The following is a 26617-nucleotide window of genomic DNA, read 5'->3' on the forward strand; positions in this document are numbered from 1 at the left end:
TTGATCATCACCTTCAGGCCAGACACACTTTTTCTCTCCTTCCCCAAATGCAGAGTTTCTCCCTCCCTTGGGAGAGACAGTAGACCAAGAGAGACTGATTATCCAAACACATGAAATTGGTGAGACTATCAGATTGGAGGGGAGGCCACTGTGTAGATATGGGGTTAAAGGGATGTGATGGGAGAGGATGCAAAGGAAGTTTCCTGGAGTAGTTTAGTGGGAATTTCCCTGTGAGAACTAGGTTCTTACCTGAGAAGCCACTTCTGAATCTCCTCCATCGGGCACTTTCTTATGAAGGTTGAATTGCACCAATTTAAATCCAAAAAAAGGACTGGTTGAGCACTCTTCAAGACTCTCTTAAGGAAAGATCAGGACATTCTTTACTACTTGAGCTTCAGCAAATTTCTCCAAGGGAAGGATGAGGAGACAGAGAGATCCACGCTTGGCCCAAAATTGTCTGGTGGGGAACATCCAGAGCTCCCCTTCCCCCACCTCCCAAAAGGGCTTGTTCCCTAGAACAAAGGGGTGGGGAAAATGATGCAGTTTGTAATACAGATTCCTTCTTCCCCATCTTTTAATTCCTTGAGGTCTGATGTTTCGATGGTTCTCAATCAAAACTGTCCACCCAAAGGTTCTCCTAATTAGAGGTTATTTGGGTAACAAGTTTAACTTTTACAAATATATCACTCCTTCTCCCCCGACCCCCATAGCATCTATTAACATCTTTGGAGCTGTTTTAACCAGTGTTCCCAGCCTCAGATGGCTGTCCTTAGCATCAGTTGGGGAGCTGTTATGAACTACCAAGGCCAGGACTCTACCCCAGACCCACAGCATCAGAATCAGGAGGCTGTGGTCTGGCATCAGGACTGTTAAAGTTCCTAGGTGATTCTGATGTGCCCTCTAAGGATAAAAAAAAAAAAAAAAAAAAAAAAAAAAAAAAAAAAAAAAAAAAAAATCCCTGTTTTAATCAAAAAGCAGTTCCACGTCTATGAGAGCTGAGCTGTCTTTGAATCTAAGTAGTGAGGACATGCCTGAACTACGGGCTGATTTAGGCAGCAAGAAGGCTGCATGACTGGGCTGAGCATCAAGAAAAGAAACAAGGCTCGGAGGGTGGGAGAGCTCTTCAGAAAAGAAGCCACCAACAATGACCATGGCACTTTGGTAAGAAACATCCAGGGTTTTACTGAAATTGCTGCCCACAGTTACCAATGGCCCCCATCAGTGATGATCTTTTGAGTAGTATAATGACTGGAAACCTCAGCTCACCCCAGTCAGCTGAATTTCCCGTCCAGCTCTGAACCTGCAGTGGGTGAGGGAGAGATGGAAGACAAGTGCTTGAGACTTCTTTCACCTCCAATGTCTTCCTTTATCATAGGGCGCAGCTTGTGTGAGTCAGCGGGCCTCCCAATCACGGCTTCTCTCTAATCCGGAGACTGTTGTTGGGGCGCTCAAGGGCATCAGCACTTGGAGGATGCCCACAGAGGGGACGGTGGTTATTGCACACAAGATGAGGTTTTTCACTTTACTAAGAGAGCTTTGGTTTGAATTTCTCCTGGAGGAGAACAGGATGCCTTGATAGTGATTTGATAGCTTGTGTCTCTCACATGGTGAATAGAACACAAATTTTAAATACGTGGTTAAAATCTCTGCTTATTTGTGAACTTAAAACTCAGTGACCCATATAGTGAATAAACTCTACAAACCTTAGGCATAAAAGAAGCTATTTCCTTTCTAAAGGCTTTTACCTGTCTAGCTGCATTTTAACTAGTTGACCCAAGAGTCCCTGGAAAATGTCTGGAAACGGGCTCCTACAGTGAGCATGTAATGCTTAAATATTCTTTTCAACTTGCATAAACTCTTCATTCATAGTGTGATACCTCTGGTTTTGTTCTTTTTCCTCAGGATTATTTTGGCTATTGAGGAGCCATTTGTGGTTCCATATAAAATTTAGTATTGTTTTTTCTGTTTCACTGAAGAGTGCCATTGGTATTTTGATGGAGATTACATTGATGGCTTTGGGTAGTCTGGACATTTAACAAATAAATATGGGATGTCTTTCCATTTATTTATGTCATCTTCAGTTTCTTTCAGCAAAATCTTGTAGTTTTGATGGTACAGAACTTTCGCTTTCTTGGTTAAAGTTATTTGTAAGTATTTTACTGTTTTTGATACTATCATGAATAGGATAGTTTCCTTTATTTCTTTTTCAGAAGTTTCATCATTAGTGTACAGAAATAAAACAGATTTATCTATGCTGATTTTGTATCCTACAACTTTACTGAAATCATTGATTGGTTCCAACAGTTTTTTGGTTAAGTCTTTGGAATTTTCTATATACAAAATCATATAATTTTCAAATTGCAACAGTTTTATTTCTTGCTTTCTGATTTGGATGCCTTTTCTTTGTCTTGCCTGATTGCTCTAGCTGGGGCTCCCAGTACCATATTGAATAAAAGTGGTGAGAGTGGCCTTCCTTGTCTGGTTTCTGATCTTAGAGAAAAAGCTCTCAATTTTTTCCACTGAGTATAATGTTAAGTGTGGGTTTGTCATATATGGCCTTTAATATTATGTTGAAGTAAGTTCCTTCCATACACATTCTGTCGAGGGTTTTTATGATGAAAGGACATTGTATTTTGTCAAGTGTTTTTTTTTCCTGCAAGTCTTGAGATAATTATATGATTTTTATCTTTCATTTTATTGCTTTGATGTATTACATTTACTGATTTGCATATGTTGAACCATCCTTGCATTCCAGGGATAAATCCCACTTAGTTGTGTTATCTTATCCTTTTAATGTGTTCTTGAACTTGGTTTGCTAATATTTTGTTGAGAATTTTTGTATCTATATTCATCAGGGATATTGGTGGCTACTTTTCTTTTCTCTTGGTGTCCTTATATGGCTTTGGTATCAGGGTAGTGTTGGCTTCATATAATGAGTTTGGAAGTGTTCCTCCTCCTCAACTTTTTGGAAGAGTTTGAGAAATATTGGTATTAATTATTATTTAAATGTTTGGTAGAATTCACCAGCAAAACGTCTGGTCCTGGGGTTTTCTGTGTTGTGGGTGGGGGGTTTTAGTACTGATTCAATCTCTTTACTCATTTTGGTCTATTCCGATTTTCTATTTCTTCCTGTATCAGTCTTAATAGGTTGTGTGTTTCTAGAATGTACCCATTTCTTCTAGGTTATCTAATTTATTGGCATGTAATTGTTCATAGTAGCCTCTTATGATCCTATGTATTTCTGTAGTATCAGTTGTAATGTCCCCCTTTCTTTCATTTTTAATTTTGTCTTCTTTTTTTTTAGTCTAGCTAAAGGTTGTCCTTTTTTTCATTTTGAAGGACGAGTGTAATTTCATTGATCTTTTCTATTGTTTTTCTGCTCTGATCTTTATTATTTCCTTTTCTTCTGTTAATTGTGGGCTTAATTTGTTCTTTCTCCAGTTCCCTGAGGTGTAAAGTTAGGTTGTTTATTTGAGGTCTTTCTAATTTCATAATATGTGCATTTATCACTATAAGCTTTCCTTTCAGAACTGCTTTTGCTGCATCCCAGAAGTTTTAATATATTGTATTTCCATTTTCACTTGATCTGAGAATTTTTTATTGCCTTTTTGATTTCATCTTTGACTCATTGGTTGTTCAGAAGGACACTATTTAGTTTCCACATATTTGTAGAGCTTCTAGCTTTCCTCTTGTTGCTGATTTCTAGTTTTATACCATTGTGGTCAGAAAAGATAGTTGGTATGATTTCAATCTTAAATTTGCTAAGGTTCATATGGTGTCCTAGCATATAATCTATCCTAGAGATTGTTCCTTATGCACTCAAGAACAATGTGTATTCTACTGTTCAATAGACTGTTCTATGGTTTTCTGTTAAGTCCATTTGTTCTAAAATGTGGTTCAGTTCCAGTGTTTCCCTGTTGATTTTCTGTCTGGATGACCTACTTCTTGCTGACAGTGAAGTATTGAAGTCCCTACTATTACTGTACTGTCGTCTATCTCACTCTTTAGATCTGTCTGTATTTGCTTAATGTATTTTGGTGCTCTGATGTTAGGTGCATATATATTTGTGATTGTTATATTTTCTTGATGCATTGATCCTTTTATCATTATATAATGACCTTCTTTGTCTCTTTGGTTTGAAGTCTATTTTGTCTGATATAAGTATTGCTATCTCCACTTTTTTTTGGTTTCTACTTGCACAGATTGTCTGCTTCCATCCCTTCACTTTGAGCCTATATGTGTCTTTAGAGCTGAAATGAGTCTTATTTTTTTCTGGATTCATATAGCTCATTAAAATGAGCAGCACTAAGAATCTAAGAAAACAGTATATTATATAAGAGAAAACTATCTGAGAACTGCTTCTCTGAGTTATTTTTAATTGAATGACTTTAAAAGAATATGTGCAGTAGGGAGTGATTCCTTGACCCAATAACTGCGATACCGCAAAGTGAAAACGTCTTTTCATTTTAGCCTTATTTTGAATGTTGCCCCTCAGAGAGGCCCACTTTGATCCTCCTAAAGAAATAAAAGGTTCTCCATCCACATACCCTGCTTTATTATATCCTACACCTATTTGTTTAGTGTATATCTCCTCCACTAAAAGGTAAGTTCCTGGAGGACCAACACTTTATCTCTCTTGTTCATTATTGTATCGTTAAGACCTCAAGTGGTGCCTAAAATATTTGTTCAACAAATAGATGAATAGATGGATAGACAGCTTTATACTGTAGGTATTTAACCATTAAGAATTATTTGGACATCCAAGACAGCTATAATTTTTTTGGAGACAAAAGGTAGCACTTAATAAATCACTTATTTTAGCATGTGGGATTCTAGTAAAGTTTACTCCCTGTAAATGAACATCTTCATCCTTCTTTTATTGGGTTAATGATGATTGCTGACCTCTGATCTCCTGGGGAAACTGGTAAAGTTGAGAAGGGTCTTTTCTTCCCTGACCCTTCCTGACTATGTGGGGACTGGGTAGGGCTCTTGTGTGTATTGCTACAATTCTTGTGTATTTGGAACAGGGCCTGCGAGATCCAGGATGAAAGGTACACAGAGCAAGAGTGGGGAAACATAACAAGTTTAATTGAGATAATGTATCATTTAGCTTAGCAGTGAGAGATAAGGCTGGAAATGAGATGGTGGCTAAGGAATTTAGACTTATTGTCAAAAATGGAATCTCCAACCCCATCCCAAATAGCAAATGAGAAAAGCAGGATTGATAATATGTAGGATAGAGATGTTCACAGAAGTAAAACTGTACATTTCTTCATCAGTTGGATCTACCTACTTTTTTTCTTTGAGGAAAAGAACCATAATTATAAATTATTTTGGTCTGTTCTTGGTGCTGACTAGTAGTCACACTGTTTATAAAAACCTTTGTTTATGACATGGCCCTTTCAGCACTGAAGATCTTCTGATATTTTACAAAGTGATATGCTAAGCAGATAATGAAGATATGAAGCAAATGTACCAAAATGTTCCCATTTTCTCTGACATAAATTCTAGTTATTTTGAAGTCTTCATAGATTCAATATCTGTGCTATCTCTGGGACCAGTTCTGTTGCCTCTTTTATATCTTGATTATTGATAATTTTTTTCTGCTTTTGCTCATTTTGAATGATACATTGTAGAGGCTATAGATTATGTTATCATCATACAAAGATTATCAAGGCTTTGTGTTTTTCTTCCTGAAGGCAATTAAATCTGTTGAAGATCACCTTGTTTCTTTTGGGGGGGTGGCTTTAGATTTGTTAAGACTGGTATATTTCAATTTTACTGTTGCTGCTTAAGCATGATTTTTGTGCTTAGATCAAGGTCTTTATGAAGACCTCTCCATACTAGCTGGATCATAATTCCAACATTCCATGAACACTTTGCTATTTCTGAAATATCCGTTCATCTCTGCTCATCTCTTTTCAGGTCTTCATCCCCCAACAATTATTTTCTGCTGAGTTTTTCACATTTTTGCAACTTGGGACTTGGGCAATGCCTAAGAAAAATTCCTGCCCATGTTTTTGGGACTCCTTTTGCACATATACTTCCCTTCTCAAATTCCATCACCTAAAATTTTAGCTTTCTTATTAGCTCATAACTCCAATCTCTGCACTTACACCCTGTGAGATTTCAGCTCCCTGCTTAGCCTCCATTTTCTTGATCATTCTTTGGAGAATACCTTTTGGAAGAAAGCCTGTGTGAATGTGATGCTTACTTGTACTTCACTTTAAACAAGCATCGCAACCTTGCACCATCTACTTCTAAGATGCACCCATTCAAAGTCTAAACTCACTTCCGATTACTTTAACAATTCTACCTTGCTCAACAAAGCACTAAGTATTGTGAAAAGACAATTGGGGGGGAGGAATTAATCTTTAGTGCATAACAAATATTTTTAAAGCTCATTAACAGATAAAGCAGGAAGAAAATAATTGTACCAGTTTGAAGAGGGTTTGACAAGGACATATATACATAATTTACACAAGCAGCATACTGTCCAGTTAAGTTTTATTTTTATTGTGATGTCTGTGTGAGTAGGTAAGTAAGAATAGGGCAATATATTCCTGAGTCATATTCCAAAATATATGATTAATCAGAAATATAAAGTCATAAACCTGTGAAGTAAACGTTAAGTTGATCTGTGGCTGTTAATCATTCTTAACATATAGTAAATTTTCATTGATTTAAGAGAGTAATTAGTTGTTATGAGCTAAACTCTGTTCCCCCCAAAATGTAGATATTTAAGTTCTAATCCTCAGTATCTCAGAATGTGTCTGTATTTAAGACTGAGTTTTTAAAGAGATAATTAATTCAAAATGAAGTCATTAAGAGGGGCACTAATACAATATGACTAATGCCCTTATAAGGACACAGACATAGACAGAAGGAAGGCCATGTAAAGACACAGGGAGAAGATGTCCATCTACAAGCCTAGGAGAGAGGCCTCAGAAGAAACCAACCCTGTTGAATACTTGATCTTGGACATCCAACCACCAGGACAATAAAAAAATACATTTCTGCTGTTAAACCCACCCATTCTGTGGTACTTTGTTACATCACCCCAGAAAACTAACACATTAGCTCAGAAGTATAAAAAATAATCAGATAAATGTCAGTTAACAGAGTGCCAAGGAATGCGATATAGAAGTCAGTTATCAAACATAACATTAAAGAAGTTTTTGGAAAATTCTTCACCACAGAATAAAAAAATGACTAATAGTGCATCTATTTCAAGTTTGGGAACACGAATTTTCTTTCTCAACTATAAAAGTCTCATTATTGAGATTTTTTTGGAAAAAGTAATTTTATCCTTTGAATTATTACACAAAAATAATATCTTAGAAACTCCCAGTTTAACTCTCACTTTATGAAGTCACAATGATCACATCAAGATTCCTTACTAAGTTGCCTAAGCCTTTCATTTCTCTGAGATGCTCTAAAAGGAGCACATAATCAAAATTCATCTTAAATTAATTAAAACCGTGGGAAAATAAATACCATTATGTGGACAAAGTGCATATGTATATGTATGTATTTCTGAATCAGCAAATCAGCTCAATGATGAGCAGACTGAATTCAAAAGAGCAAAAAAGAATCTCCTCCATGCTAAATCCACCCCAACGTTATGTCATAAACACCAGGTACAACGGGTCGGGACAGTACAATTTGGCATGAAATGAAAGAAGTCATCAGGATCACCGAACCTAGTTCTAAGGTTCCTAAACAGTCCGGAGTATGTGATGTGAAAGGCTAGAAAAGGTTCTTCACATTTATCTAAGCTTATATAGTGTAAAGCATAGTTTTATGCTACATCTGCATAGACAGAAAATATATTTTTCTTTCAAAAAAAGAAACTGGTAAGTAGGAATAACAGATTAAGGATCTCCAAAACTCCTTTATTCCATAAAAGCAAAAAGAACACTGACAAAATTTGTCAGCTTTTTCAAAACTCTAGAAATTAAAAAAGCTTTACAATAATCTGGTGAGTGTATATGCAAGAAATACTGCTAAATCTTGTTAAGAATAGAGAGCTTTGTGGTGTTTTAACTTCCTCTATCCCCATCACCATCGCTCCAGCTGTGTGGTAGCCTAGAAAAGCTACAGCCCTACAATCGTGGGGAAAATCAGCATCCTTGCAGCCTCTGGAGGGGGCAAGGTAGGGTTGGAACTCCTCCAATGCCCAATGCTTAGATATCCATCATTATTTGACCTATGTGGTAATCTCCCAGAAAATTTTACTCACAAGATTTGTGTTTATTTGACTTGACTCAAGCTCACTCAGCGTGAGCATCCTTCTCCCCAGAGTGTTAATGGAAAACAGACAGCGGCAATTGTTAAACATCACATCTGCCAGAGATGTTGATAACTGGCAAAACACGGAAACATATGACCAACAATAATCTGACCAAACTAAAAGGAAAAGCTGCAATGAGATGACCACAGGTGACTTTGGAAAGCTTCAACATATTCCTGGAAATCTAGAGGACAATCCACATGTGTAGGGATATGAACATACCCAGGACTCTGGGCATCTACAAGAAAGACATGTGAAGACTCATATGTATATGTATACATAAAATGTGTACCATGTAGCAGTATCTATTACTCCAGGCACTCTCTTGACAAAAAGAGAGAGAAGAAATGAGAGGGAAGCTTATAATTGGGGCCTTTTAGATGGCTTTAGAGATGTTGGATCTACTCTATCAAGATAGGAAGTCAATGGGCACTGCATTTTGGGAAGAGGCCTGGCTTGAGATATTTAAGTGTTACCAGAATGTAAAATGTATTGAAATCCCTGGGACTGATGAGGATCCCACAGGAAGTGGATAGAAAATAGATACAAAGGAGAAACCTGAAAGATGCCAGTGTTTATAGTTTGGGGAAATGAGGAGGAACCATCAAAGGAGACAAAAGCAACATCCAGAAAAGTAGAAGGCCCACTGGGGGAGCAAAATATCATGATAGTGAAGTGAAAAGTATTTCAACAGCAGCGCAATTGACTCTGTTAAAGGCTCTGGCAGGCCAAATCAGATGAGGACTGAGAATCAATCAATGGATTTAGCAAAGTAAGGATAATGGTTGTTTTTGATAAAAAGAATTTCACATTCTGAAGGGGTGTGCTCAAGAGAAAATAGAGGGAAAGGTATTTGAGACAGAAATTGCTGGAGAGAAGTTCTCGAGTAGGCAAAGACGTGGGATTTATAGTATAAGTGGTAGACTGGCCTTTGCAAGGAACAAATTAGTAACCCCATAGTAACAGCAAAGATGTAGGAATAAATGGCCAGATTCAGTGACTCAGTCAAGGTGTTAGGATTGTTTGCAAACATCTGATTGCTTCTATGTTCTCAGTTACTCTCAGTCAGTAGCTGAGACTGGATTGGATAATTTATAGGAGGTTTAAAGAGAGAAAATATGAAAAAAATAATCTAGAAGAGACTAGAAAAATATAGTTGATTTCTAGTAGCATCAAGGGCCAAATTGATGTGAATTCTCATGAATGTAAAGAGATGTGAGTCATCATGGTTGTGTGTTTCCCTCTAGATCTGTGGGTGCTGGCAAAGCCATTCATCATCTCAATTTAATCCAACACCTAAATACTTAGAACAGAGAGGTTACGATGGCCTCTCTAAATGTAGGATATATATTTGAGGGAGAAATGTTTTAAAAATAGAACAAACACTTGATGAGTAGCTTGAAATCAAAAGAAGGCAGGAAAGTACTGAGGGACCAGGATTCAATCTCCATGAGTGTTGAACTAAAAAGTAATATTTGCAATGGAAATTTTTGGTAATTATTTCGCATTAACACTTTTCAGCAGAAAAAGATTATTCATTCCCTGAGGAAGATACAGTCCTTTGAGGTGATGCCTTAACAAGCTCCATGGGGGTCACATTTATTACATCATGAACCTTTACAAAAGTAGGATACGGAAGCAGGAACAATTTCAACATCAAGTACACAACATATTCAGATCCTTGGGCATTATACTATGTAACATAATCCATAAAGTAGGACTTATGTCTGTTAAATTTGCATGCCAAGATCCTCTAGAGTATGGACACCCCTGCCATTCTTCCTGAGTTCTCACTTCTCTGCATAAGCAAGTGCATACACATGTGCACCCACACACTGTCTCTCACTCGCTCTCTCGCTCTCTCTCTCTCTGTCCCTCCCTCCCTATCCCTAACGGATAACAAAGCTGGAGAGCCACGAAGAGGGGCAGGATTTACACTACTGTACAGGGAAGCCATAGAATGCTGGGAAGATGCTTTGCAGTTTGTTCCCTGGACACCACAGATACACCTCTGGGCAAGGGGTTGGTTTTAGGTGATCAGAACATAAAGCCCTCACATCTAGAAGCCTCCTGAGAACCCCTGCACCCTGTCCTAGCAGTGAGGGCAGAAAGGATCTCGGACTCATCATCCACCAAACCTGCTTCAGGGAGGAGGTGATTCAGCTCTAAGCTTTACTCATCTCCGTGAGTTTTCCTGTTCAGTCAAGCCCCATTTGAGGAAAATACCAGAAATAGTACCTCCCTCTGTATAAAGTATTATTTATACACTGGTTAATGGTTTACAGAAGAGCAGAATGGAGGCTGGCAGAAATCCTCAGGTTTAGGAAGAAGAAAAAGCTACCTTTGTGAGGACCCCTTTCTCCCACTAGAGCAGGGGTCTCAGAGTAACAACTGATACCCATGCTGATAGGTGCCTGGCTCCTCTTCATCCCACTACCCACTCCAGTCACACTTATGGGAAGGGGCGGGTGGCACTGGTTGTCCCTGTCTGATGGTATCAAACTGAAAGGGGCATAAGAGTCACCTAATCCTCTTACCTCCTTTTACATGGAGATGAAGCTGGAGCTGTTACCTAACTTGTCCTTGAGCTACCTTTCATTTCTTCCTCTGCTGAAAATCATCTGCTCCTACTACATCCTAGAAATAACCTCCTGCCAGGGACGTAAGGAACATTAGGGTCCTCTTCTTTGCTGCCCAAGAAGGAGGTGTTAATAAGTGGCAGGGAGAAATCCTATAGCTACTAGATAAAGATTCTATTATTCTTTTTTCTCGTATCGGTGCAGCTGGTAGAGGTGCCTGATCCAGTGCTCCAGGTTTACTCTCCAGGGATGCTTGTCCTCATCCTAGGGAAACCCTTAGTCAGATCCTGGAGTGGGAAAACATGACTACCATTGTCACTTATCAGACTTTGGGGGAAAGTTCTAGAAGGAGCAAATATGGTAAAACATCCCCACTACAAAAAAAAATTTGTCTTTCACATGTGTTTGTACCTGGCTACATATTCAGTGAATGCTTTTGCTTTTTATTCTCTTCACATTTATTTCATCACTCTATAAAAATAATGGAACAAATGAAAATGTATTGTTCTGAAATTTTACAAATGCAAAAGAAAATCCAGAGAATCCTGTCAGTGTTTGTAATATCATAATGAGGCATAGAATGTCTAATACTTTCCTCAAAACTGTAGTAATTTGGTTATTTTCATCCATATTTCAGTATTCTCATACTTAGGATTCAAGTTACTATTTATTAGTCTAAAAGGATTTTCATATTCCTAATAAGCTGATTTTTGCTGTGTAAAAAGATGAGAATTGATGATTTGCTAAGAGGAAATTATGGGAAACGCATTGTAGGAGCACCCACCACAGCTAATAAGCTGTCAGCATCCACTGAAGTCGTGTGAGGTGTTAGAACCACAGGATTTCACTTCTGGAGCAAGGCAGGGAAATCAGTCATCCGTTCTCTGCAGACAGGAGGTAGGATACGAGAAGTTCTAAGAATATTAAAGATAAAACCCTCTGATGATCACCTTATAATATCATAATTACTAATGCTGTTTATTACTTCTTAGTAAATGAAAATTTCTAAGTCTATACTAAAATTATGTAGAAATTTAAATATATTAACTGAATTTCCTATAAGGTATATTCTTGGATAATAAACAATGTGACAAATGTATTCTTTTAACCTATGATGACAACATGCCTGAAATATAGAATAAATTTTAGAGATATTGAGTCTTTTGAGAGCTGGACTTAGCAGCTAATACTCGATAACGAACTGAAATCACCATGGAGAGCCGAAGAAGGATCGCCATTTGCGAGTCCCAGTCTGCTCTCGAAGCCCAAGAATCAGGCAATGTCATCAGGGTACTGTGAGTAAGAGGGAAAAAGTTATAGGAGTTTTGATTTATCTATAAATTTATGAATCTGTATAGAAGGGAGATTTTACATTAAACTAAGTAACTAAGGCCCTAAACCTGGCTACTGCGGACCTGAGGGCAGACCAGATCCAGCAGTTAAACCAGCAGCCGCTGTGCAGGATCTTAATGGTTGTTCTGGCATTAATAACATGTAATGGTTGTGCTAACGTTAATTTAACATTATTACCTAAAACTTGGACGTTCAAGATACGCCTTGAAATTGGATGAAGGCCTTAGAATCACTTTTATTAGCTGGCTGACTCAACATTGCTTGAGAGACTCATAAACTATCATAAATAGAAAAACCCCTGGGCTGTTCTCCCCAGCATGTGACACAGAGATTTGTCACTATGAGGAACTAATTGTGAACCAATGTCTGTAATAAGGTGTATTTGCCCATTTGATTTTTTTTTATTTAGGGCTCATATTTGAAATCAGTGTCTGGTTATCTGTTTTTCTCCAATGGCCAGGATATAAAAAATGAGGCTTTTCTGCAGTTTCAGGTTTTGAAGAATGACTAGCTTCCCTGTTGAGTGCCCTGGAAGAGAACTTCACGTACATTATGTAAGCTCCATACCGTCCTAAACGGGCCTTCCTAATTGGTGACAATCTGTCACACTTTTCTTGTGATAAATAGACCAGAAACTAACTCATTTACATAGATTTGCCGCATCATTCTCAACACACACTGAATACACACAGGTATTTTTCTCATATTATTTATGATGAATAACAGGAGGTAATATTAGGTATATTTTAAACAAATAGAGAAATTTTTATAAAATTCCTTCAGATGCAAGATTTATCATACAAAGGAAGCTAGTAGGTTGAATATAAGTAAACCCAGTCTTTAAAATTAAAAAATTAAACTTTATTTTTTACTTAACTATGGCTCAATATCTATGCTATGGTAATTTTTCTAAAAAATTATGAGAAAAAATATATATTAAATAAGTTATTCCTTTCAATTTAGAACCAGAAAACCATACCTATTCCTCTGCCTGAATATGTCCAATCAAATTTGGGGTTTCAAAGGTGATGGGCAGACACGGATTTTGTAGCTGATGCTGTGGGTGCCCCATCCCTAAGGCCTTGCCTTCCCGCTTAGTGCACACTGCCTTGACTTCCAAATACCAGCACCTGCATTTCTGTGCCTGAGCTCTTTCCCTAACCCCCAGAGCTACTTTGCTAGCCTATTGTGCAGGAAAAAGGAGTCCTCATGCTTGGTCCACCCACCCCAAGGCCCTCATCCAATAATGGATACTAATTGGTGTATAAACACTCCAGTTTCCTTCCCCTCTGGGTGGATTAACACTGAGATTCATATTCTACACTGGCTCCAAGATTTTTCCATTAGGATCTAGCTTCAATCACTACAATTTTGTCCTACTTGATCACACAACCTTTAGATGCTGTCTTCTTGCTTGTCCCCCTTTCTCACCCCTCTACTTGTGTTTCTTCCTAAAAACCACTTGCGGTTAAATAATTGTCTCAGGGTTGGCTTCTAGAGGAACCCAAACCAAGATATATCTCTTAATTGGAACCAATATTTAAATTTATCTAATTCACAATAGGAAAATATATTCAGAAGCGTAGGCATCTTTGAACATGTATAGAAACTTGATACGGTGATTTTTATGTTTACAAATATTAAAGCTATTTGTAGAATTCTGGGTAATCTAGCACCAAAATACTTGGTTGTCAGAATATATTGCACTGTAATTTTAAGAATTCTCACTTATACCATTTAATTCATATTATGGGGACAAGACAAATTAAACACCATAACTGATATTCATAGATTTTGACATTGGGGAACCTTTTGAGGAGTTCAGTAGTGATCACACAATTTGGGGAATGTGCTATGACTCTCATTTTTTATTTCTAGACACTGATTTTTATAAAGAGAAATAAGCTAGATTATTCTTGTCAAGTGAGTTTCCCAAAACTTAACTTTTCTAGGAAGAAGTAAGATTTCATTTTAGGTAGGAAAAAGGTGATCCTCGATAGAAAGTTTACACTGTAAAAAGAAATGAAAGTCAAAGAAAGTGGCACATACGTTTGCATCAGATATTGACTGTATCAAAGATTACTAGTAATGTCTTCTGGTACATAAAACAAGAGAGAACTAAACATGTAACAATAGCATGTATGTTGAGAAGAGACTGATGGGAGTTAAAAAATTCTAATTTCCATGAATTGATGGAAAATTGAAAATATTGACTATCACTAGCCTTTTTCCCCCAATGATAAGCACTCAGCTATACTGATAATATAGTCTCAGGAGCAGTAGATGTTCCCAGACATAAATTTAAAGATTTTGCTTTTTAAAAAAATGAGATTGAAAACTGTCATTATCTGAGAAATTGTGTCTTTAAAGACCAAAATGTTAAAATTACATCTAAGTAACTAGATCAAAACATATTAACCTGGTGGAGTGACATCAGTAAAAATGGAGGAATAGAAAACTCAAGAAGTATTTCTTTTCATGAAAGCAACAAATAAAATCAGAATCAACTTTTTTGGAACCCTGGAATCTATTCAAAAGTTTGTAGCAGCCAAAGGAATGCTTAAAAAAAAAACCCTGAAAATCAGTGAGAGATTTGTAGCATTTTAACTTACCCTGGGCTGAGGCAGCTACCCAGAAGGCATTTAAAACATTTAAAGGCAAAAGTATTAGCTGCTGCCACATGAGGCAAGGAATAAAAATCAGGGTAAACAATAGACTAATTTAAAAACCTGAGTGGGAAAATGGTCAATAAAATGATTTGACAAATAAGTCCTTTGAATAGCTCCAAGATATTCCTGGGAAATGAGGAGGCTACACTCACGACCAAGGCTGGGAAAATGTTCAGAAGGGATCTGAAAATGTTCTAATCTCTCACCTCTGTTTGAACTTCCGACTCTGAGCAGGCAGGAAATTGTCAGAGTTGTAAATTACCTGGATGAGTGATGAAGGCATGTCGGAACACACAAAAAGAGGCCATTTACAAAACCTGTGAGATTTTTGTTTTGGTTCTAAGCAATTAAGGAAATCTCACTGAGTCACTAGCTAACCACTAAGTTAACAGAACAGAAACTTCATTAGCAACCCATGACAAAGATTACAGAATTTACAAACTAGTTCGGGAAATCACTAAACTACTAAAATAAGTAATGACAACCAACCACTGTGAGAGAAGAGAATCTGATTTCCAGAGTTGCCACATTATGACATTCAAAATGTACAATTTTCAACAAAAATCCTGACTCATGGAAAGAAACAACAAAGTATGGCTCAAACACAGGAAAAAAGATATTCATGCTGTCACTGTGGAAGCCCAGACATGGGAATCACTCGATAGTATCTTTAAATCTAATGTTACACATACTTAATGAGCTAAAGAAAGCCACGTAGAAAGAATTAAAGGACACTGTGATAATAATGCCTCTCCAAACAGAGAATATCAGCAAATAAATAGAAATAATAAAAAGAACAAAATAGAAATTCTGGAGCTAAAAAGTACTATAACTGAAATGAAAAGTTCACTACAGGGGATCAATAATAGATTTCAGCAACAGAAAGAAAGAATTAGTGAACTTGAAGATAGATTAATTGTAATTATCTAGTCTGAGATGCCAAAGAAAGAATGCATTCATTTTTGTTCATTCTTTTAAGGGACCTGTGGGTGTCCCAGACGAAGAAGAGCGTGGGAAAGGTGCAGAAATAATATCTGAAGAAATAATGGATTAAAACTTCCCAAACTTGATATAAGATATAAATCTAAATGTTCAGGAGGCTCAATAAACTCCAGGTAGAATTAATTCTGAAGTAAGAGAGATTTAAAATGGTGGTCTAGAAGTTTCAAACACTTGTTCTCCGATAGGGGAAGGGGGACAGAAATAACCAAACTAACCTTATAGGAGCTCTACTACTCAATCAAATGTTAACAGAAACCAAGTGAATGCCCGATCAAGAAAAAGACACCTTCAAAAGAGTAAGAATGTTTTTTTTATTTTTCATTATCCTTGCCCCAATCCCTCCACAGCATAGCATTGGTGTTGCTTTGGAGGAGGTGGCAGCCCAGACTCTCTACTCCCTTCTTCAATCAGAGGAGGAAGAGCAGACCTACTTGCAACATTCTGAACTGTGTGGGAGCTGCCTGGAGGACTCGTCTCTGTGTCCCCTAACTAAATCTCAAGCAGGATAGTGACGGCCATGCTCATGAAACTGCAGAGAGACTGCAGACCCAAAGATGCCTGGGAAAAGAGAGTATGGGTAGAGATATATAATATATCATCTAAGACCCCAAGAGAAACTGAGGTGAGAATCTTCGAGCCATTAAGACATTCATAAAAAGCTATGCATACAGGGAATTTGAAAAAGCCACACGCATCCTTAGGAAAATGTATGCTCAGAAAAGACCTGAGAAGATCTTAAGCTTTAACCTCATGCTGATTGCAAGGCTCAAGATAAGCTCAGATAATCAGTGAAGGACTGTTCCTGCACAGAGTTAGTGTCAAAAGAGTGACAGAGGTGGCTATTTTTCCAAATGCCTGATTTTGAACAAAAAATAACAGGCACACCAAGAAATAGGAAAGTATGGTCCAATCAAGGAACAAAAATAAATTGAGAGTAACTGTCACTGATGAAATTCAGAATATAGATTTACGAAACAAAGACTTTGAAACAACTGTCTTAAATATACTCAATGAGCTGAATGAAAACATAGAAAAGAACTAAAGGAAATCAGGAAAATAATGTGTGAACAAAATGAGACTTTCAACAAATATATATAGAAATTATAAAGAGAAACCAAACAAAGTCTGGAGCAAAAAAACACAATAACTAGAGAGCTTCAACAGCAATTTAAGCAGTTAGAAGAAAGAATAAGTGAACTTGAGGATAGAACAATTGAAAGTATTGAATCTGAGGAGTAAACAGAAAAAAGAATGAAGGAAAGTCAGCAGAGAGTAAGAGTTAGTGAAAGAGCATCAAGTAGACCAAATTATGTTTCTGGGAGTCCCAGAAGAAGAGAGAGGGCCAGAAAGATTATTTGTAGAAATAATAACTGAGAACTTCCCAAATTTCATGGATCTACAAATCCAACTTCAAAAAACTGCAAGTAGAACACCCCCGAAGAAACTCACACAAAGACACCCTGTAGTCAAAGTGTTGAAAGACATCAGGCAATAAGAGAGAAGCAGCACATCATGTGCAAGTGTTCCTCAATATGAGTAGATTTCTCAGGAGAAACCTTGGAAGACAAAAGCAGTGGGATGGAATATATAAAGTGTTTCTCTGGATGGAATATATAAAGTGTTTCTATAAAAACTCTGTCAAGAAGAATTCCATATCCAGAAAAACTATCCTTCAAAATAAGAGAGAAATTAAGACATTCCCAGGTAAATAAAAGCAGAGAGAGTTGATTACCACTAGACCTGCCCTAAAAGAAATGCTAAAGGGAGTCCTTCAGGTTGAAAAGGAGGGACACTAGACTATAACTTCAAAGGGTGTGAGGATATTAAGATCTCCAGTAACGGTAAATACATAGACAAATATAAATGCCAGTGTTACTGCAATTTTGGTTTGTCTCTGCTTTTTCTTTTCTATGTGATTGGAAGGAAAAATGCATAAAAATAATAAATCTATGTTAGTGGATGCATAAAGATGTAAGTGGTGACTTCACTAACATAAAGTAGGAGGGAGGGATATAGATATCAATACAGGAAAGAAAAATAGCAAAAGTAATTCTTTATCAGTAATGACTTTAAATGTAAATGATTACACTTTCCAGTTGAAGGGCAAAGATTGGCCGAATGGGTAGAAAACAAGATCCAACTGTATGCTATCTATAAGAGACTCACTGTAGATCAAAAGACCAAATAAGTTGAAAGTGAAAAGATAGCAAAAAGTATTCAATACAAATAGTAACCAAAAGAGAGCTGGGGTAGCTACACTAAAATCAGACAAAATAGACTTTAAAATCAAACTTTTACTAGAGGCTAAGAAGGGCCCTATATACTGATACAAGGGTAAATTCACTAAGAAGAGAACAATTATAAATATATATGCACCAAACATCAGAACCCCCAAAACCGTGAAGCAAGCACTGACAGAATTGAGAGAACTACGAAATTGAGGAGAATTTTACAACAACAGCTGGAGACTTTCCAAAATGGATGGGACAATCACATAGAAGACCAATAGGAAATAGAGGACTTGAACAATACTACAAACCAACTGGCTGTAACAGATACATACATAGAACCCTCTACCCAAGAAAAGGTGGAGTATTTGTCTGAAGTGTACATGGGGCATTCTCCAGGGCAGAATATATGTAGAGCAAAAAACAAATTTTAATAAATTTAAAAGATTAAATTATCCAAAGTATCTTTTCTGATCACAAGGGAATAAACCTACGAATGGTTATTACATTCCTTCCTTATTTGTATACATCACACCCTATCGCGGATAGAGATACACCTTGGCTCAGGGGTCTACTCCTTCTCAGGTTTGCCCTAACAGGTTCCGTGGGAACTACCTCTCAACAATCAAAACATCCCAGCTTCTCATACACCCTCATGGGGACTAAGAGAAGGATGAATTCGTAAAACTGTAATAACTCTAAGGGCTTCAATACTGTAATTTGGGATATCTCCCTCAGGTTTTTACTCTTGAGATATTTTGAAATTTGTGAGTATAGATTGTGATGCAAGCATGTGCCCTGCCTTTTCTCTAGAATGTTCCTCCAAAGACAATCAAACAAAACCTTTGCTCTCCTCCAGAGAGAAGTTTCAAGGATCTTTTTTTTTTTTCCTCCTTAGGGAGAAAAAGAGACATATAATGTCTCATGGTCCTTCCGGGAATTTTAGTGCTTGGCTGATTTTAAATAAAAACTTTACTCCTAGTGGTTTAATTTAGAGCTTCATATTCTGTTGCAAAACTATCAGCAATTGTAGTCAATATTCCTGAATCTGAGATTTAGCCTCTGAAGCCTGCTACAGTGCCTTATACTATAACTCACTTCTGAAGGGTCTTGTCTTGGGCAAAGTAGCTTCCTGAGGAATATCCAGTGCTTGCATACGCTTGTGTAGAGAGATTTATTTGCACCATGAGATGATTTTCAGCACAGGTAGTTGAAGGAAAACAGGGCGGCAGCAGAAATCAACATGGCTATGCGAAGAGGAATGACATTCCTGGGCGAAATATCCTCAGTTCCTCCTGACTCAACGTTTATCTTACAAGTAGATAGAATAGATGCCCACATTCCACCCTCAGCCCAGCTGCAGGAGCTCCTGCCTGCTGAGCTGTGGCAGGGGTCTTCTTATCCCTCAGCAGCTTTCTCATCATCACTTCCCAATGTCGTTGAGTGGTGGTCATCCAAATTAGCCCAACTCTATTGTTTGAGAGGATCTGGAAGTATGAGAGGCTTCTATGGAGGCGTTTCCTCTGAATAAGGCTCTCATATAGCTGAAAGAATAAAAGGACACGATATTACCTGACAGACGAAGATATTGATAGAGTAACCTCTGTTACTGGAAAACAAAATTCTAGTTAAGAGTTACAGGGAAGTCTTTTCCTTGCTGAAACAGTATAAGAGGTAAATTTGCAATACAGTTATTTCTTATTGAAGCTTTCCTAGACTATCACCCAATCTTGATAATTAGACTTCAAAATTACTGTATATGATACAAATATTTGTCCTACACAAAATAGGATAGAATGAATGCCAATTCCTCTGACTGAGTTGAAGAAATAGCATAATGCTCCCCAGCTCAGTACAGAACTGTCTGGGTGGAGAATTGCACAAAATGACCACTCAGACCTTCATTTTCTGAGCTGCTATGATTTTATTGACTCTATCGGAAAGGGGAAATTTTATTTTGGCTATCTTAAAACTTTCCTCTCTATTTCAGTGCTGCGTTACTTAAGAGACATGACCCACTGTCACTATTATTTTTTAAACTATTTTTTAAGTAAAATGAAAATATGTAATGGAGATAAAGATAAAAGAGTTTGTTAATTCAGACACAGAAATACCGAACCTAAAAAGTCAAGATGCTAGTATGTACCCATTTTGCACACGATAATATAAAATCAGATATTTCTTTGAAAATATGATTCTGCACTAAAAGGAACTAGACCTTTTGAGTGAAATAACTGATTCCAAGCTGAAGTGGGAAATGTATAAAATGAGCCCAGAACAACTTGTTAAGACATAAGTAAGAAAATGCTTAAAAATTATGGATTAATAAGTTTATAATGTAGCTATTTTGGGGACACTACCTTTACCAAATGGTCCACATTAGCGTCATCAATATTGGGACAAATTAACATTATCTATGTATTAATGAAAGGCATTAATAAGGACACATTTTTTTATCCTACCAAAAATTTATATTCTGAACTAAAACATGGGTAATCAATGGAAAACCCAAATTGAAAGACATTATACAAAACAATTGATCTGGACTCTTCGAAAATATCAATGTCAAGGCAAAGAAAGGCTGAGTAACTATTTCAGAGTAGAGGAGATAAAATACAATAAGTGATATTGGATTGCATCTTTGACCAGAGGGGCAAAAAATGCTGTATTTAGAATGGAGAATCATGTTAAAGTTACATGTCCTGATTTTGGCGATTATATTGAGGATAGATTAGTTAATATCATGGTTCTTGGGAAAAATAATGAAGAGTTTAGAGATAAATTGGCATTATGGTTGCACTTTTATGTGATCAAGAAAAAATAATAATAATATGTATATACAGAGAAAAAGAAACGATAAGGCAAATGTGAAAACAATTTGATAAAATGCATATGGTACTATTATTTATAATTTTTGATACTTATCTGAAAGTTTGAATTACTTCACAATAAAAAGTTAAAAACAAAAAGGCAAAGAAACATTGGAGGAAAAACTCAGTCAAGTAGGGACAAGCATAAGAGCATCCTCTGAGTTGAGATAAATGGCTCCAATTTTGACTGATCTCCAGCTCTGACCTTTCTATCACACTTCAGTCCTTTATAAACTGTCATTAAGGAATGGGTGTCAACCAGTGCTGGCACCCAGGATTCATCCTGGTGAGATCCAGTCAGTGAAGAGATGGAAGTGCTCCTCTCCAGAGAAAAAGCAGGCAAATCGGGAAAGCAGACGGATCAGCTTAAAGCAGCTGCATCTCCAGAACAGGCTGGAGAGGTCCCCAGCACTCTAGCAGGGCTGATGGCTGAAGAGCGTCCCCTTCATGAAGTCAGTCAGTAAAGACTGGGAGAGGTAGCTGTTTTTTTCAAATACCCAGATCTCAAATAAAGTTCACAAGGCATACAAAGAAACAGGGAAAACATGAACCAATCAAAGGAACAAAATAAATCCCCAGAAACCACCCCTAAAGAAATACAGATTTTAGGAATTACCTGACAAAGAATTCAATATAATCATGTTAAAGATATTCAGTGATCTAAAAGAGAGCACAGACAACTAAACAAATGAGGAAAATGAGGCATGAACAAAATGAAAATATCACAAAGAGAGAAAAACTATAAAAAAGAACCAAATGTAGGTTCTGGAACTGAAGAATACAATAACTGAATTGAAAAATTCATTAGAGGGACTCAAGAGCAAAAATTAGAAATTAGCTGGAGATAGATGAAAACAAAACACAAAATACCGCAAATGGGATGCTGCAAAAGCAGTAAAGGAGGAGTTTACAGCAGCAAACTCTTACATTAGAAAGAAGAAAGATCGCAAATCAACAACCTCACTTTTTACCTCAAAGAACTAGAAAAAGAAGAAAACCAAGCTGCAAATTTAGCAGAAGGAAAAAAAGAATAAAGATTAGAACAGAGGAAAGTGAAATAGAGAATAGAAAAACAATCACCAGAAAAATTCAATGAAACTAAGATTGGTTTTCTGAAAAATTGAACAATATTGGCAAACTTTTACACTAAAAGAAAAAAGGGATACCTAGAAAAGTGAAATTCATAGAAAAATAAAGTAGAATAGTGGTTACAGGGGACCGGGGGAGAAGGAATGAGGAGTTATTCGTTGGGTACAGAGTTTCAGTCTGGGATGGAAAAGTGCTGGAGATGGGTCGTGGTGATGGTTGTACACAACATGAATGACGCCCCTGAACTGTAACATTTAAAAATCGTTAAAATTTTATGTATATTTTTCCACAATAAAGTACTAAGGAAATGCTTTAGCTGATGACTATACAAAATGCAGTTTTTACTGATTGTACCATCAGAATGAGATTTGCTGTATCTGGTTTCACAAGACCAGAACTGTAATAGTGAGAATACCGCAGAGCAATATGCTTCCACCTCACTAATTGTGAGGACAATGAAATAAATGATTACAAAACTCTAAGTTCTGGGGGCCGCCCCTGTGGCCGAGTGGGTAATTTCATGAGCTCTGCTTCAGTGGCCCAGGGTTCTCCGGTTCAGATCCCAGGTGTGGACCTAGCACCGCTCATCAAGCTGTAGAAGAACTAGAATGACTTACAACCAGGATACACAACTATGTACTGGGACTGAGGGAAGAAAAAAAAGAGGAAGATTAGCAACAGATGATAGATCAGGGCCAATCTTCCTCATGCCACCCCCCCCCCCCAAAAAAAGGAAAGAAAAGAAACTCTAAGCTCTGTCTGAAATAACTTCAGAGTAAATGATGAAAAGTTGTGGAAACATTTAATCCAACCAGAATAATCAATTCTAAGACATATGTTAAGTTATGATACGATAAAGTGAATGACCTCCATTTGAAAGTGTTTAAGTGGTCCTGGAAGCTAGGGTTCTGAGCGTTGATCTAACTTGACACTTATTCCTAGATTATAATTGCCAGTATGGCAAGTTTGGTTCACCTGTAGAGACTCTTACATAAATTTTCCTACCAATATTTTTGTTTGAGCCAATTTATCTTAAAATGGTTTGGAGTGACATCAAGAGATGCGAAATAGCTTTGAAACAACCAACATCGCTTATCTTTTAGGGTGGCAAAAACCCTTCTGGATTTGTGAAACAAGAGTGAGTAATACTCACTATGCTAATGTTTGTAAAATGAGTAAAAGCCGCTTTTCTATAGTTGTCATCACTTTGGAGAGGTGTCTATTAGGGTCTTTGGCCTGTTTTTTAATTTTGTTGTTCATTTTCTTGTTGTTGAGTTTTAAGAGTTCTTTGTAATTTTGGAATCGTTATTTTTTCTACATGTATAAGGATTTTCTTGCAGTGTGTGGCTTGACTTTTCTTAACCATGTCTTTGGCAGAGCAAAATTTTTAATTTTAATGAAGTACAATTTATTAATTTCTTTTTTAGTAATAAAGAGTTTTTGATTTTCAGTTCAGATTTTTTTCTCGTGGGAAGACAGGAATGATGACATCCAAGCTCTTTATATGCTCAAATAAAACCCAGAAATCAAAATTTTTCTTTAAATTTTTATTGGGGTATCCACAGAAGTTAGAAATAGATTTATTTCATAACATACTGAAAATAAAGCAGGATCAATCCTGTTTTGCTTTCTTATTGCTGCTGAGACATATTACCACAAACTTAGTGGGTCAGAATGGAAACGTATTATCCTATAATGTTAGAAGTCACAAGTCTAAAATGGGTCTGCAGGGTTGTGTTCTTTCTGGAGGCTCCAGAAAACAATTTTTCTTTGTTCTTTACATTTTCCAGAGTCTATCTGCATTCTTTGATTCCATTTTCCAAGCCAGCAGCATAGCATGTTGTCTCCTCTCTGACCTCCTACCTTCCCCTTATAAGGACTCTTGTGATTATAGTGGGCTCCTGTGGCAAATCCATGATCATCTCTGCATCTCAAGATCTTTAACTAAATCACAAAGTTCCTTTCCCATATAAGGTAACATACTCACAGCTTCCTGGAACTAGGATGTGGACACCTTGGGCGGGGGGACGCTGTTCTATCTACCAGACACCCCAATGACGCAGCTCCTATAAGTAAAGATATTAACTTTCAAAACTTCAAAAATGAATTATAAAAGATATATTATCTCGTTTGGTTATCATTACCAAATAACTTCAGAAAGATAATGTGCTGGCATGTCACAGCAATTCTACATCTCTGATTCATCTGTTCTCAACCAACAGGTCACCTAGCTGGCCTGTTCTGCTTCCACTTGTAAAGCGTATTTCAAAGAACTCACTTGCATTTCTCAAATACTCATGTTTATACCTAATATGGATGTAAAAATGCCAGGATAAATGAAAAATAATGCCGACACTTTTTTATAAGACCTGCCCAGTGGAGCAGCACCTGAGGGACAATCTTAGAACTACTAGGTAGTAAAAACATTCAGAAGAAATTTTTGAGGTTAGATGCATATAAACTGTAATCTAAAGAATCTTACAACAAGAGACGGAAAGAGAAGTTATTTTCTTCTGAGATTATGAGTCATGCCCAGGGAAATGCGAGTAGGAATTCTGAAGGATTGTAAGACTGGGGAGAGTTGGTAAGCACTGAGGAATGCGGGTGAAGCCTTTCTGGGAGAACGTAAGAACTTCTGAAAGTGAACATATATTCAGTAGTAAGAGCAGAAGATTTAGTATCTGTATATATAATTCATTTTTGGTATGGCAGTTGAAAACTGTGGACAATTTACTTATTTCTCTAATTTCATACCCACATCTATATCATGGAGATGACATATTAACCAATTCTCAGGATTAAATAAAATAGTATGTGTGGTATATATACCAGAGGGTCTGAAATATAATAAATGCTAAACACAGGTGATATTGTGATGGTCTCACGGCTTTGCGTCCCAATCTCATTTCTCAGTAGGTGAAGATATGCATCTTCTTGAGAGGGCTTACTCCCCTTAGAGGTGACTGCACAGTCTCCATAGGTACCCATTTATCACATATTAGGGGGACACAAATCTTATAAATCACCTTGAGGATAAGAAGTTTGAATTAGCAAAACTATTGTACATCCAAGTGCTATGTTCTATAAACTGTGACATTTACCTCAGCTTACAGTGTTTGAGGTATCTGCAAATCTACTTGCGTCCTATGAGAATCTGTCTGCTACTGCCCTTCCCAAACAGATTTCCTCAAAGACAATCAAACATAGGTGATCTTTGTCTCCCCTCCAGGGAGACTAGCAAGTGAAAGCTTTTTCCCTTAGGAAAGACGTATATAGGCATAATGACTTCGGGGGACCCCTTAGAAAATCAAACTTCTCCAGAAAGTCAGGAGAATTGTTTGTATTAAGCTGATCATAAGATACAACTTTGCTCTTAGGGGCGCAGAGAACAACAGCTTTATTAGTCTCTAACATCGTCAGAAAGTGAAGTAAATATTTTCAACCCTGAGATTTCTCACTATGGAGACTGCTAGAAGGAGTAGATCCTCTTTCTGTGGGTTTGCCTCTTAAGTAGAGTCTTGAGGTAACAGCCAGAGCTAGCACCCCCATATGTAGAAGAGATTCATTTGCGCTGGTAGGTGGTTTGGGATACGTCTTATTGCAATAGGATAAGGAGACAGCAGAAATCACCTGGGCTATGGTGAGAGAAAATACATTTCCTGGCTATCTGTCTTTCTGAGTCAGAGTTTGTGTTCAAGGCAGCTGGGCTGACAACAAAGAAATGCTCATGGGAGCTCTTCCTAGACAAGCCTTCTGGCTCCATGTGGCATAATTCTCCACATAACTCCCAATAATGTGATTAGAGATGGAGACCAGAGCTGGCATGAATGTAAAAATGAGTAGGAGGCAAAGAAAATGAGACACTCCTTGTCCAGGCCGTGGCCTCTGCATATGGTTCTCTGAACGCAGCCACAGAGATGAAGGGGCTTCACATACTAGATGAAGGTATTGATGTGCAGGGATGTTAAATAACTCACCAAAAGCACTAAATGGAAGAATAAGGAATGGAATACATAGTTATGGATACCTCCACCAGGAAAAATCCATCATAACATTTGCTACTAATCTTGGCGTCACTGAGTGGCTACCAGTCAGCCTAAAAATAAACAAAAGTTCTAGTGACAGTTTTCATAAACAACTGTCTATTGCCTTTCACAAATCAATGAAATAGTTAAGTGTGGCTTATAGTTATTTCTGAGTTATATTCTCCCAGTTTACTCATGAGTGTTGGTATACATCATACTCCGATAGCATCTATCTCTTGGGAAAACATTTTTCTGGTCCCAACGTGGGATAGGATGAATGCCAACGCTGCTGGATTTTCTGAAAATGCCATAGAGGTGGAGACATATAGTAAAATTCCTTAGATGAAGAACTGTTTTTCAGAGCTTCCTTTGTTGTATGTTCAATGGAAACCACTGCCCATGTGAGAATGTGCTCTTATTGACTATATTTTTTTATTTCCATGAGCTGAATCACTTTAATTGCATTGATTAACAAATTGAACTGTCATTCAAGCATCAAATACTTTCTT

The sequence above is a fragment of the Equus quagga genome, chromosome 8 (genome assembly GCF_021613505.1).
Source record: "Equus quagga isolate Etosha38 chromosome 8, UCLA_HA_Equagga_1.0, whole genome shotgun sequence".
Lineage (NCBI taxonomy): Eukaryota > Metazoa > Chordata > Mammalia > Perissodactyla > Equidae > Equus > Equus quagga.